Source organism: Bos javanicus, chromosome 22, assembly GCF_032452875.1.
Source record: "Bos javanicus breed banteng chromosome 22, ARS-OSU_banteng_1.0, whole genome shotgun sequence".
NCBI lineage: Eukaryota > Metazoa > Chordata > Mammalia > Artiodactyla > Bovidae > Bos > Bos javanicus.
In genome coordinates, this window is record NC_083889.1 from 45,055,614 (window position 1) to 45,070,306 (window position 14,693).

The window sequence follows — 14,693 nt, forward strand, 5'->3', positions numbered from 1 at the left end:
TAGGTTTAAGCATAGAATATGGAAGAATATAGTTGGGAGTTCTTTCAAGACAGGGGAAATGAAAAGGAACTCATATCCTTTGGATATCTTTTAGCACACCACAGCAAATTCATCTTGGAACTTATCTTTTAAGAGGACCTTATGCCATTTGGTAAATAAATATGTTTAAATAAAGTCTAAGGCAGGCTGAGTTGATAGCAAATTATGTCTAAAAACAAAGAGGATTATATCAGGGTTCCAGAGTAATTAGATTTTCAGATAAATCTATTGTATTTATGTATAGTACTCTAAATTTAAGCTTTCTATCAATGCTTTTTCCTATATTTCATGTAAGGAAAGAATTTCTGAATAATCTTATGTAACTCCATTACTTCTGAGGATTGCTCATTGGTTCAGCAGTAAGGCAGAATTTGTCTTTCCTAGATTCAGTCCATATGGAAGAGATCAGCAGATTTTGAATAAATCAGTGAATGTTTGCCAGCTCTGATCAAGACACTCGTGAGGCCCTAAAGGACCTCAAGGCATACGCAGAATAGCTCTCTATGACCTTGTATTTAGACAGATCGTGATCTTTAGTGACAGAAAGACCTGGGTTCAGGTTTTGCTTCTGCTTCATGCCATCTGTATGACTTTGAATCTTCTCAGAAGTAAATCTCTAACAACCTATTAAAATGTATCACATTTTGCAGGTACCAAGTCCTGGTGTAAGGTGAGGCGGTTATATCCTTATGAACACCTGAATGCTAAAACAGATTCTCAATATTATCTAGCTCTGGATTAAATGGATGGGTTGATTCTTGATAAAATTTCAACATTTTAAAAGTTAATGTGTAATGTACCCAAACTCCAAAACATATTTCATTTAAAAATCTTAGCATTAGTTTGATGGTAATCTGATTTTTGTTAGCATGACCCATTTTAGAAATTACATCAAGACTTCCTTTCTGGTAAGAGTACAAATTAAAATCCTTAAGGGTTTCATTTGAATTTCAAAGTGTACAAGTATTCATTCTGCCAGCCTACTGATTATTAAAAATACTATTAATTTAGATGTATCTACATGTCTATTTTGGAACTATATTTTAGGACCAAATTTTTTTCTCAAAAAGATACTTTGAAATTACAGGGACGTTATGATCATGTCTTTCTTATTGCTGAGAAAATTGAGACTTTGAAAGGTTGAATGAAAGATTTGTCCTGTGGTCAGAAAAAGAGAAAAGTGTAATGTAGGTTTCCTGACTCCTAGTCCACTTCTCTGAGAAGTAAGCCATAGAGAAGATGCCCTAGATAATATTACTAATAGTAATTATAATCATAATAGATGATATATATTTTTATGCTCACAGTGTACCAGTTACTGTACTAGGCACTTGACCTGCAAATACTATGTAACATTTAATCCTGCCCACAACACAGGAAGTCTCATTGTCATTACTTTATAGATGAGAAAGCATTTTATGGATTAAGTGACTTCCTCAAGGTTGTGGAGTTTATAACAGTCAAAGTCAGGATTTGAACCCAGGTCTGACAGATGAGCGACTGAGAACAGTCCCATCCAAGAATGGGCCAGAAGGAAGAAGCTAGTCCAGTAGCACTCAGCAGTCACACAGCTGGCCGAGAGGCATGGCTGTTGGCCCGTGGAGATCTGCTTCATCTTTACTACCTTTCAGGAGAGAAAGTGATGTGCCCAACATTTTGAAGGCATTTTTCTACACTAAACCAGCCCTTCAGAACTGTAATTGAAAATCAGGATCAGCTACTATAAATATTTGCATAAAATAACATAATTGTCTAGTTGGACAAACAGGTCTTACTTAGCTGGACGTTATTGCCATTAAATCATCAAGAATATTCACGTTTTTATTTCCTCAATATGGAATGTATTAAAACAACAGTGATTTTACAGGCATTTATCTTTATGTACTTTCTGCACATTTTCTTTATCTCTGCCTTTGCCTCTCCTTAAAGCTGATGCCTCCCAGGCACTGTAATTCATAAAACGTGTGGTGGGACTTGACTCCGTCCCAGTTCTCTGCCTGCCTATGTCTCACGTCCAGAAGCAGAGCATAGTCTGGGAAATGTCTGAGCCCAGACCCAGAAGGAGGTGGGGGGTGGAGACCAAGAAGGGAAGTTTCTTGGGAAAAGGAGAGCTCAGCCTTGGCCTGCCTTTCTGACGCATTATCTGCTCGGTTACATGTGTATTCTGACCAAGGCATCTTCCTCGAGTTGTCAGATAGTCCTTTTCAAATTGAGCAGTATCTCTATTTGCTGGCTTAAACTACAAAATTCATACCTCATAATGTTGGGAACTAAAGATTACTTAGCAATGTGACATATATCTCCATTTTGGAGTCATAGAGGAGTGTTTGCAATTAAGTTTGTGATTTTGAAAACCAAGAAATTGAACTTGAAATAAATCTGTGGTCTCTGGTCTGTAATGTGACCTACCAGAGCAAACAGACCTTTTTAAAAAAGCAGCTTGTGTTCTAAAATACTCCAGAACTTCAGTCATGTGCAACGCAAGGTATGGGGTTAAGAATAACTCAAATGACACTGACACTGGCCTACTTCTTTCTCAGAGGGCAATTTGTGTTTGCTTTCTTTTCTGTTAATATTCTAGTTTTTGTTTTTTTTTTTTTTACTTTCTCCCTGATAAAACCTTCTAAATAGCACATGCCTGGTACTTATATGGATGCATTTACCTCTAAAATTCCACATGAATGATGTTTTTCACAGTCATTAAAGATTCTGCTTTTCAAAGTGCATATTGCTCCAGTGTGGTCCCCATGTGCCCTTCTGTGCATAAACTCTTGGACTTGATGCTGATGGCTCAGTAGGAGTTTCTGCCTTGGACTGCAGGCTGCTCTGGGGGCAGTGACACAATGTAGCTGGGGGACTTTGAGTAGTCCCTGAGAGTTGGTCCAAATCAGGCCAAAGTCTTTATGTGATCACCAATGATAGGTATCTTGTATGTGCACAATTGAGTAGCTAATTCATTAGAGGCAATGAAATATGTAGTCTTCCTGTGTCATTGCCCATCAAGGTCTCTAAGTGTTTTATTTAGAGTTAAAATTAATCCTTTAGTGCCTTAGGGGAAAGAGAGAGGCAGAGTCTGTCAAACAAAGCTTGCTGCCACAGGATTTCTGGCATCTCACCATGGGAACGAATCAGTCAGGCGACCTTTGATGTAATTATCTTAAATATGTTAGGGGCTTTGTCAGTATTTGTCTAGAGGGCAAGGAATGCCCAAATTGAGCCCTCGATCACATCCCTCCCCACTGTGAAGAGGAGAGCGGGTCTCACAGGAGATTTTTACTCCTAAAACATAACATCAGAATAGAAAACAAGATAGCATTTAATTATCTGAATCAGGACTAATGCTACCAGACATTTGGACAATGAGAAATTATGTTAGATGCCTAAAAGTACCTTATCTAAGGTTGAGAAACAGACTGTTATTTTTCCCTCTGAATTTTCTCAATAACATGCTTACATAATTTCTTTGCTTCCTTTCAGAACTCTTTTCACAAAATGTAAACTTAAGCTTATTTTTTTTTAATTATGATAATATGATCTAGAAGTCTCATGGTACACGGAAGAAACTTGATACCAGTTCTATTTGTTTTGATATAAACTCTTCTTTCTAAGTAATTTCCATTAATGTTTGTAAATGCATTTGAAGGAATTTCTTTAAGAAAAAGTGGTAGATGGTTTTATACCAACCCTAGCCTATAAGCCTTTTGGGGAAGGTCATAGATATCACAGATGCCTTTGAGGCAGCAAGGGTCCCTTGAAAAAAGCAACTAAATCTTAAATGTTTGCTGGTTATTTTAGTTTAGGATTCCATTCCTTAAAGGTTGGCCATGGACCTCAGTTTGATATACCCCTGAAAGATTTGAAACATCAGCTGGGGCCAACATCACTAGAGTGCCCACAAAGACCGTGGCCTGACTTAACTCTTATATTTGATCAGTTCTACATTTGTTGTCATGAAACACTCTGCAGGGGAGTTTCAGACACAAAGCATTGGCTCGATGCTTTCACCAAGAGTTTAATCTAGAATGTTCCACTTGATTTTTATCATTATAGTCAATGCTGTTTTCCTCTGAAATGTTTTTGTTTAAGCTTTCTCCTGAAGATTTGTTTTGCTTTTCCTTTTTGTGTGAAATGCTTCAAACTACTTCTTCATAGTATGGCATAATGGGGTCCCACTGAGCAGATAGCTAATCACGTATTTGTTAACCCACTTGATTTTTTGCAAAGGGTATTTTATAGGTTAAGAAAATGAATGCCTTCTATGACTTCTGTGGTAGCCGGAAGAGGATGTAATTTTGTTTTTCTTTTAATTCTTGCTTTGCATAAGAGACTTTATTTTTTGACAGATTAGAAGGCCATGTTATATATTCTGCTATAAATTAGTTATCCAGTGTCTGGATATTTGCAATGATGAAGTCTGATCCTCATTTTCACAACTGAAAAAATTGCTCTCAGCTTTGGAAGATAATCTGTCTTGTCTTGGGAGGCTGATAGGCAGGTGGCACCTCACCTGAAGGTGTCCTCATAGTCTTTGATCTTGCGAGGTACAGTGCCCTGTGAGCATCTGAAATGTAAATCTTCAAATAGAAAGCCAGATTGCTCAGGTCCATTTGGTTTTTAACAGTGAAGGAAAAATATCTCATAGGATATAGTCTTCCAACTTACTGGTTCTAGTAAAATCTTTCTGACATAAGTGCTTACCACTTTTCTAATACCTTAGTAATTTCCATTTTAGTTTATTAAATAATAAAAATTTACACACATACAGATAGGAACTTTTTATATAAATATTCATCCAGAAAAGGGCAGATTGTGCCATTGGGTTGCTGGAATACACCTCTGGTTCACATCAGTGCTTGAGATTATGTGAATGACAGACTGGTTTCTTGCATGTAATAATTAATATTATTGCTTACAATGTGTGCCAGGCTTTTGGGTGGTAATATCAGATAAAAGTCGCTTTATTGTCCTTCATTTGGTTATGAAACCTGCTAATGTAACTTCTGTTGGCTGTATGTTTAAAACTAATGCGTTTCCTTCCTTTTATTCTCTTTTGCTATCCCTTTTTCCTTTCTGCTTATCCTCCAAATTGCCGCTTTCACCCTTGCTCCAATCAGCTTGACTCTCAGGTCAGTACTTTAAGTTTTTCTTCTAACCGCCTTTCTCGCCTAAGCTCAATTTATTGCTTGCACTTGTTTAACAAACACATTTCTGAAATGGTTTTCCTCTGGCAGCCACTTTTTTTTTCCTTCATTTCATGCCATGCCTAAGGAAGGTTTACTTTATGAGAAGACTGTATAGGTGGGAAAAGGCAAAGAAGATGATGAAAATGGATCACTATTGGATTATTTGATACTTTCTCTTCCTGGATTATAAAATCAGTGAAAGAAATCATTGTGAAAGCTCCCAAGTGCATTTCTCCTGAGCAGCTCAGAAAATTAGCTACATGATGTTAAACCTTGGAGCAGTGGAAAAATCAAATGCAGGATGCTAAATTTAACCTAGGAGAACAAAAGATTTGCTCATGATGCAGCAGCTTAAAAGCAAAATTTAGTAGTGCAAACCATTCAGACTTTTCGCTTAATAAATCACTGTGTTTTGAAAGATTTATAATACTTTTTGTAAAGTCACTTTTGAAAATTATCAGTATGTTAGTAACATATTGTACACACATGTTATTTCCTGTCATTGTTTTGGTTATAAACTTTTTAACTTCATTTTTATTAGCCATAAGATATTCTTTAATTACCTAGGGCATAGCATATGGAGCCAAATGTAAAACTAGATTCATTGTTGACTGTGTGCACCCCAGTATTAAGAAGCAAAGTGGACATTTTGTTTGAAAATACATCCCGGGTTTGCTTTCTCTAACACAGGGGGCTCAAGTCAATAATTGGTTCTTCTTTAAGTCCAGCAAAACTTTTCCTTTCAATGATACATAATAATATCCAGTGATTTCTTTATCATCCAATCAATGAGTATGCTACAAGATGCTCATTGTATGATCTGGGCTACCTGGACTTTAAAAAAAAGATTTGAATTAAGAATCATAAAGCTTGCCTCTGAAAAGAGAAGCTACATTATTTTCTTTCCAGTATTCGGGCTATGCACCTCTGTATTCTGTCCACTGCTCATCACCTAAGCCAGTAGTGAATAATTCCAAAACTAGGCCTCCTACCCACACACCAGTTCTCCCCACCCACCACCCACTGCCTGCTCTAAACCCAGTGGTGAGGCTCATAGTCCTTGAAACTGAAACCACTGTCTGCCATTCCCACATACCACACTGGGTGTCCCACAGGAACTGCCTTGAACTTCATCACAGTGAAGGAAGCCCGTTCTTAGTAATTCCCCAAACAAAGATCTAAACAGAGATTAAAGGCATGGCCCTACAGAACTGCTCTCAGTGAAAACCTAATGACTGTTAATTCACTTGTCGGTGCCCCTATGTGCAGAAACAGGCATAGTAATGAGAGTAGGGAAGGAGGGCCTTGGCTCCATGGCATCCAAACCCTTCCTCCAAGTTTTGGATTTGCTCATTTAAGAACCTTTAAGCTTTTCTCCTTGCCTGTCTTTTTTGTTTTCTTTCCTTTTGCCTTCCTTTAGCTACCCCTAATCTGCACCTGTTGATATTTAAACCCTTGAGACCAGGGACCCCTTTCATTCTCACACCTCAGGTTCCCAGCCTTCAGATGCTGTCCATAGGTATTTTACTGTGTCTTTTATGTGCAGGAACTGTATTGTGCAGTATTTAGTTTTCTTTTCCTTTTGTGTAGCGAATGAATGTGAACTCAGACTCTCAGAAAATGGGATGCAGGTTTAGGGCTTGGAGAGTTTGTGGGTATTAGGGGTTCTCTGGACAAGGGTGTGCTGATTGGGTTTGATAAAATGTGCAGGCCAACTCTACACTACAGTGGGAGAACCACAGTGGTCAACACAAGATTCCGATCGTTTCAACATCATCTAACCTCCTGCCCCAGTGAACACAGTGGAGAAAATGAGCAACCACTGTGAACAGTCTGTAGTTATATTTTTAGCAGGAAGACTTGGGCAGCCCTGCTTTTCCGGAAACAAGTCTGTGGAGTCCTCAAAATTTTCTGAGATTTGACAAGTTTCCAGAGTTAACTTTGCTTTTTCCCAACCCCTTCCAGGTTTATCAGTTAAGACAAAATGAAATGTAACAATTGAATACAGGATCTCTGGCCTTTGTGCTTTCTTTATATAGTGCACAGTTGAGATACCACATATTTGTGTTTGTACATGTACATATATATGTGTATACATTTATCATATATATTTTATAAATATCTGATCTTTCTTACTGTAAAAGTATGTAGTCTGCCCTGTGGCTCTTTATCTCCCAATCCAAAGTTTGAAAACGTCACTAACTCTTGGGTCTTGCTATGGACTCTATGAGAAATTCTCTCTTCCATCTATTTTTAAAAAGTGGTCTCATTTCTTTTTCAAACTCTGTGTAGATGCTCATGCTTAAATTCAGGTAGACAGATGTTAAGTATTCGGTTTGGTAAAATGCAAATGTCATATTCTAAACCTATTTAGGGTCTTGCTCCACAAAACTCCACTTCTCTCAAGAACCTCTTTACCCACAAACCAGTGGGAAGCTAGAGAAGTTTAGCGAGATCCTGCTTTGTACTCAGGGGTGGGTTTATGTGATGTGTGCTCATTTCTAGAAACTATTTGTGAGATTAGCCTGTGACTTATGAGAGACGAGATTATCTAGGTAAATATATGTAGCAGTTCACCAAAAAAAGGAAAAGTATCCTTAGGGATTCAGTCCAGAATCCTTCCAGAGAATCAACGAAGTTAAACCAGAAAGTGCAGGCCTCTCCTGGCCTTTCCCAGCCTCCAGTTTGCTATGGATGCTCGGTCAGCTGCTTTATTGTTTGTGACTCTGTATCCCCTCTTGGAGAGGAAATAGCTGTTTTTGGAGTGGGTTTTCTGGGATTCTTATTGCATATGTCTGATGGAGGGGCTGTTGGTGAGGGGCCTTGTGCATCTCCCTGACAAGCAGGCTCGAGCTGATGGCTGGCACCTGGCAGCAGGCGTGAGCTCATTGTTACAATCTCTTCAAACACTTCTATCAAAATAAACTCTTTGTAATGTTTCCCCAGAGTTGAAAATGGTACTCTCAATTCTTCCTTCTTCTTGCAAAAGATTAAGTTCGCTACTCCTGGACCTCAGAGGCCTGTTGCCCAAAGTAATAATGAAAAATACCTTGCCCAGAGAATCCTGCAGTTTGCTCTTTGCTAGGGTCAGTTCTTGGACCCGTTACCTCCACAAAGACAGAATAAATACCTCCTGTGTGCTAGGCAGGGCACTACATGCTGGCCTGGCATTTCAAAGAATACCTGATGAAAAACTGACCAAACTGTTTAGAAATGCTATGTGTTACATTCTTCATTTTTATATTCACAATGCACCTTGATATTAGTAATAATAACAGAAATAGCAGCAGCAGTAATAACTGAACACTAGCTAAATGCCAGTACTGATTTAGTCATTTTGAGTATTATTTACTTCTCATAACAACTGTCATTTCTTGCATATTATAGAAAAAGAAACTGAAGTTCATAAAATGTAAATATTTTGCTAAAGTTAATATAGCTAGTAAGCAGTGGTATTGGGGTTCCTCTCCAAAAACTAATCCTTTCAGATTTACTTAAAAAAAAATTTTTTTTTTGGCCACTTCTCCAGTTGCATAGTAAAGACTGTGAGAGGCCGGTAGGAAGTAAACTTGTGCAACTGTGTTTAATCCATGATTTCCCAAATGCCGTGTTCATAGGTTGTATCCCATGAGGCATTTGAGGGGACTACTGTCTGTTATGCAGCCAGCCTTTTCCTTCATCCTGATTTCATGCCCTCCCTCCCCGTTCTCCCCACATTCCCTATTCTGAGCTGGTTCCTTGTGCACAGATCCTGCCCTGGCAGGGCCACCTGAACTCTCATCTCCTCCCCGAGTGCCTCAGGCAGAGGCAGTTCTCCCTGTCCTGATCTCCTCAGAGCTTTTTCGAACGCTTTTCCTTGACCCGTGTCATACCCTAGCTTGAATTAGGGTAATCATTGCACTGTGTCTCCCAGTAGACAGTGGCCTCTCTGGCACTGCATGAGTCTCCAGCTGCATGTGGAGCTGTGCCACACACTGGAGGTGGCAGTTCATACTCCTGAATGTTGTTGACTGCATGTCTGTTGAAGAAAGGAACTTCCATTAGCTTTGTCTCACTTCTACCCTTTACGTGGTCCTTACAGAGACTTGCTGGTCAGCTTTTTCTGGAGGTTGAGTTGACTGCCCTGGATATCATGTCTAGCTTCAGCAGGAAGCTCTAAGAAAAGATGAGTGGTACTGGTTTTCTATCATCAAATAAGATGCTTGAAATTTCAAGAAAAATAAAGACACAAGTAAAAGGGGAGGGAAAAGATCTCTTTCTGAACTTGACCTCATTCTCTCCTTCCCTTCATCCCTCCTTTCTTTGTTCCCTCTTCCCTCCCTCCATATTCCTTTTCTCCCCCTTCCTCTTTTCCTCCATGCGCCACCCCCCACCCCCCGCACTCCTTTCTAGACTATTCATTAAAAATCCTTCTCCATGCAAGGGTCTGTGCTGGGTGTCAAGGATATAGCATGACTCCCTCCCCTCACTGAATTCAAAGACCAGTACTTCCTATAAGGAAGGATTTGGCCACTAAGAAAAATAGTTTGTGCCATTTATACTAATAACTGGAAAAACTAGGTTTCAGGTGTTTTTAAAAATTCCTTTTCCTGTTGGCGTTGAGGAGGTTATCCACAGGTCAGAAAATCATTTCCCTCTTTAAAGCTGCCTTATACTATTGCTGACATTTCTGGTGAAGTGTCAGAAAATTTTATGCCCAAGCAGAACTGGTAGAGAGCCAGAAATCAGTAGATTTTGCTTTGGGTGCAAATATTTTATTGAGGATGGAAAAAAGTTGTTTTCTCTGATTTACAGCTCCTGCAAACATAAAGTGGGATCTATATTTAGAAATGGTTTTGAACCTTTGAGATGTAGCCAGGGATTGGTTCTTGCACCTTTCCGAGCTGGCCTTGGTGGGACTTGCCATGGCTAATGTTTTGCTGAGCCAGCTCCAATTTGTAGAACTAGGGCTTTAAACTCTGTATTATTTTTACTGTTTAACTTCTGCTTAAGTCCTTGCTGTGGCGCTCCATCTGTACCTTCCAGAATAGTGAATAGGATGGAAGGAACGCAATTTGCATTGTAGTGTGAATATTTTATAGTGCAGTGTGTTTCCAAGGTTCCTCGAAATGAGTAAAACCATTCTTAACTTGCAGATCTGTTAAAACAATGACAGCAGGAAAATCAAGAGAGAGTCCTGGGTAGGCCTATTAAGTCCTGGCCCCTGAATAAGAGATGTCAAGTTGGTAGAGGTAACGATTCATTTATATTTTTTCAAAATCTTTTCTTTTCCCTTTTCCTCCCCCTGCTCCTGGCTTTTGGTTGGTGCTACCATATGGATGAATATCAGCAAATAGTAAATCTCTCAAGATCTGTTAGCCTTTTTTTGTAAATGTTGAGAAGGGGAAGGAATTTTAGAAAAATGGTTTCTCAGTATTATTATAAATCACTTTCTAGAAAAATAATATCTTGTTTCCTTTATATGGCTTTTCTTATGAAATGTGAATTCTGTCACTTCATTACCCACAATACCAGCCTGAGCTGTAGAGAAACCTATCCACCTAGTGACTGGAGCTTTCTTCCATATTGGGTAAAGGTGCTTGGACTTTTCACACTGTGTAATGTCACATTTATGTGAAGCCTACATTTTGGGGGAACCTGTTTAAAAATGAATGGGTACTGAGTGTGTTCCTCTGAAGAAACTACTTTGTCATTGATATATCTAACAAAGGCTTTAGAATTTTCCTTTGAAGATAATTCTGATGATTTCAATATTTCTCAGTCTAAATTTAATTAATACTATATAGTTAAAAATCATTTATAATATTAAAAATATAATAGAATTGTCATCATACTGTCGCTTCAGTCGTTTCCAGCTCTTTGCAACCCCACGGACTGTGTAGCCCGGCAGGCTCCTCTGTCCATGGGATTCTCCAGGCAAGAATACTGGGGTAGGGTTGCTATTTCCTTGTCCAGGGAATCTTCTAGACCCAGTGATCGAACCTGGGTCTCTATGTCTCCTGCATTGGCAGGCAGGTCCTTTAACACTAGAGCTACTCTTTGTTTATATAATATTAAATAAACGTAAAAAGTAGAATAGAATAGTAAGGCAGAAATTGGCTGGTTTTTCTAGGGATGCAACTATTTAATGGAGATGGAAAAAAGTTCTTTTTCCTAAATCGCAGCTCCTGCACAAAGTGGGTTATATAGAACCATTTTCAGTAGAAAAACTTGAGAAACTATAGAGTAGGTGGGGAAAATGGGAAAATGGAAACAAATTTCCCATTGAAGAATCTCTTTTTGCTCCTTTTTCAGCCCAGGAACAGTGAAACTTAGGTTTTAACTCCAATTTGCCCATTGATTTTTTTTCTTCCATTTTTTTTCTAATTGGTAACATTGTTAATATAAGTGTTGTCATTATTGGCATGTACAGCTGTGTATACAATAACTTATGCTTTACAATAATTTTTTTCAAGGAAAGGTGAAAACGTGTGATTCTCACAGCGTGTTGAAGAACTGTAGTATTTCTTGTAAGACCCCATACATAACTGGGAAGATGTAATGTGAATATAAGTAACCCTTGAGACATTTTAATGTGGGGTAAGAGCAGAACTTCATACAGAGAATTGCTTTCCAAAATTCTATTTCATGTCCTAGAAAAATCTATTTAGAAAGTTTTGAGAATGTAATCACCACCTTTCTCAGATGGGAAGGTGAAGTAAGGGAATAGTCTCTCTCTGGTTTTTGGTATTGGTCAACTGGAATATTCCCATGGCTGGACAGATCTCGACGTGATGTGTGAGTTGAAGTGTAAGAGAGTGGTTTTAAATTTAACTTCAGAGTCCTCTGCTATTTAATCATATGTCAGTTTGATGGTTCCAAGGACAGCATGATATGTTGCTCACAGATAATTACTGTGGAGAGAATGAGTTGGTATAATAATGAATAGCTGGAGAATCTTCTGATAACCTGTGATGAGTGGGCCTTGGTGAGAAACACTCACTGGGCAATTGGCACATAGGTGTCCTATCACTTTGGTGAGTGTGGGTGCTCTTCTGCTAGTTTAACATGCAAAGTAGGGGCTTTTTAGGGATTCTTGAGCAGATAAAAAAAGCACTACTCTTCGATTTTACATGTGTTAGCTATCCCAGACCTGCTATTACTTTATGTTAGCATTTCACTCATAATCCAGGTTATCCAAACTGATATTTGTTGTCAGAATATTACATATAGAAAATTAAATAAACTCGAACCTAAGAAACACATTGGCATTTCTGTGGAATGCCAGACACAAGTCCTCATGTCTTTAAGCTTATCCCCGTGTCTGTAAAATGGAGACAGTTGTATTACAGCTCCTCTCATGAGCTTACGGTCAAGATACATGTTCAGTGTGGAGCACAGTCTGGCACAGAGTAGATGTTCATTAAGTGGTGATGGTTGTGGTTGTCATGGTTATGGACATGTTGAAGGTTATCCTGCTGAGAGTAACAGGGAGTTCGTGCAAGAGAGAAGTAGAAGATGATCCTGTCGAGGCAGCTTCCTTTGCTTACCTAGTTGGAAATAACTGAGTTGCTGGGATAAAGACTGTAGACTTTTTTTTCCCATTAGGCACTGAGAGATTTTGAGGAAAAGGTTAAAAACAGCATCATTCTTCTAAATACTGAATGTGTTATTCCTAAGAGATATGAACACGTGAACTAGAAAATGTCATGCTTATTGAAAAGTAATGTATTTATATGTATGTGTTTACACACACACACACACTCACACTTATAAGTTAATTGACTCAATGCATGTTTGTCTTACAGAAGGTTGTCTTACATTAGGTTTTTCTTCAACTAGGAAACTAGATAGCCAGGATTTGGCCAAAACCTTTTTATATCCATGCATAAAAGTACAGATACTTAGTTCAGAGGACAGGCCAAGTACCCAACTGTGTTCCTTCATCCATTTATTTTCTTTATTTATTAACTTATGCACTTTCATCAAGTAGTAATTGTATGTCTGCTTTGCTGCAGGTATAACTAAAACAGTTCCTGAAAGTAGCATCTAGAGAGATGGAAGCAAATAGATAGGATTTGTAGTATATTTATGCATGTGCCATAATATAATATAAATTATTCTGCACATAAATTTCATTTATTTTAAACAAAATATCTTTACAGATCTTCTCATATTCATACATAAAAGCTTTCTGTTCCTTTTTACCTCTATATACGGTTCCATTGTACGTGTCTCCTCCTAAAGGACTTATAGATTGTTTCAAGTCTTTCCCTTTCATGCAGACTGCTATGATTAATAACTGAGTAGACTTAATTTCCTATATATGTATATATAGGAATATATCTGTAGGATAAATGTATAGATGTGAAATTGTAAGGACAGTACATTTCTAGTTTTGCTACATTTTGCTGGTTGCCTTCTACAGAGACTAAACCATTCAGTCCTATGAGCAGTATGTAAGATTGCTTTTTCCCCCCCTTACATTAACTCTGTCTATGCCATGTGGTTTGTAAGCTTTTTGATCTCTGTCAGTATGGAAGGTGAACCATGGCATTTAGGTGTATTTTTCATTTGCTTTTATTTTATTACCTGTGAAGTTGTTCATCTTTAAGTATGTTAATTATTTGACATATTTGTTTGTTGGCCTTTTTCTTATTTATTTGTAGAAGCTCTTTGTATATTACAAAAATGACTCGTTTGTCTGTAATTTGAATTTTAAATGCTCCCCCAGCTACTTTGTCTGTTTTTGTTCTTGTTGTTGTTGTTATACAGAAATATTAAGAACATTTTGAGATAGTCAAATGTATTCAGTATTTTATTTAATGTCTTTTGAATTTTGTGTCATAGTTAAACTCTTCCACACAAGAGTATATGAACAATTGTCCTGTGAATTCCTTGGTATTTTTATGGTTTGATTTTCTATATTTAGTCTTCAGACCATCTGGAATTTATCTTACTCTAAGGTATAAAGTATGGATATAACTTTATTTCTTTTTAGGTCAAGTGAAGTTTAAATATCACTTCCTCTGTTTGCCTTTAACTGGAGCTAGCCCAGTCCAGGTTAGCTTTGTCTCCTACAAATTCTTGTAACTTCCCAGTAGAACATGAGACACAGTCTTAATTCTTGTTCAACGTTTGTCTTTTAGTCTAGAGTGGAACTTCCATCTGGAAAGGACCTGTCTTAATTCATACAATGCCTGTAAAATAGTGGAAACTTAATAAATATTTATAGAATGAATTAATAATGTGAGTTGTAAAGATCTGAAGTTATGAGGAGGTAGAAATTATGATTAACCAGAAGCTATGGAAAAGGAATGCAGAAAGGAGTGTGAGTCACTGAGGCTCACATAGAGGGGAAACCAAGTCAACAGGGTGGTGGGAGGTTAGCTAACCCTTGCTATACAGGACAATAAAGCAGCCTTGTGTGGAGAGTCACTTGGACCTCAGATGGCTTTTCCATACCCTGCTCTCCTGCTCTGTGAGATCCAG

At 38.1% G+C, this 14,693-nt stretch overlaps 1 protein-coding gene across 10 annotated transcripts in view; it reads left to right on the forward strand.

Annotated features, from left to right (window-relative positions):
• The window catches only part of ERC2 (ELKS/RAB6-interacting/CAST family member 2), a 993,593-nt gene that overhangs the window by 484,705 nt on the left and 494,195 nt on the right, over nt 1-14,693 (forward strand). The gene's annotated exons all lie outside the window — the stretch shown is intronic.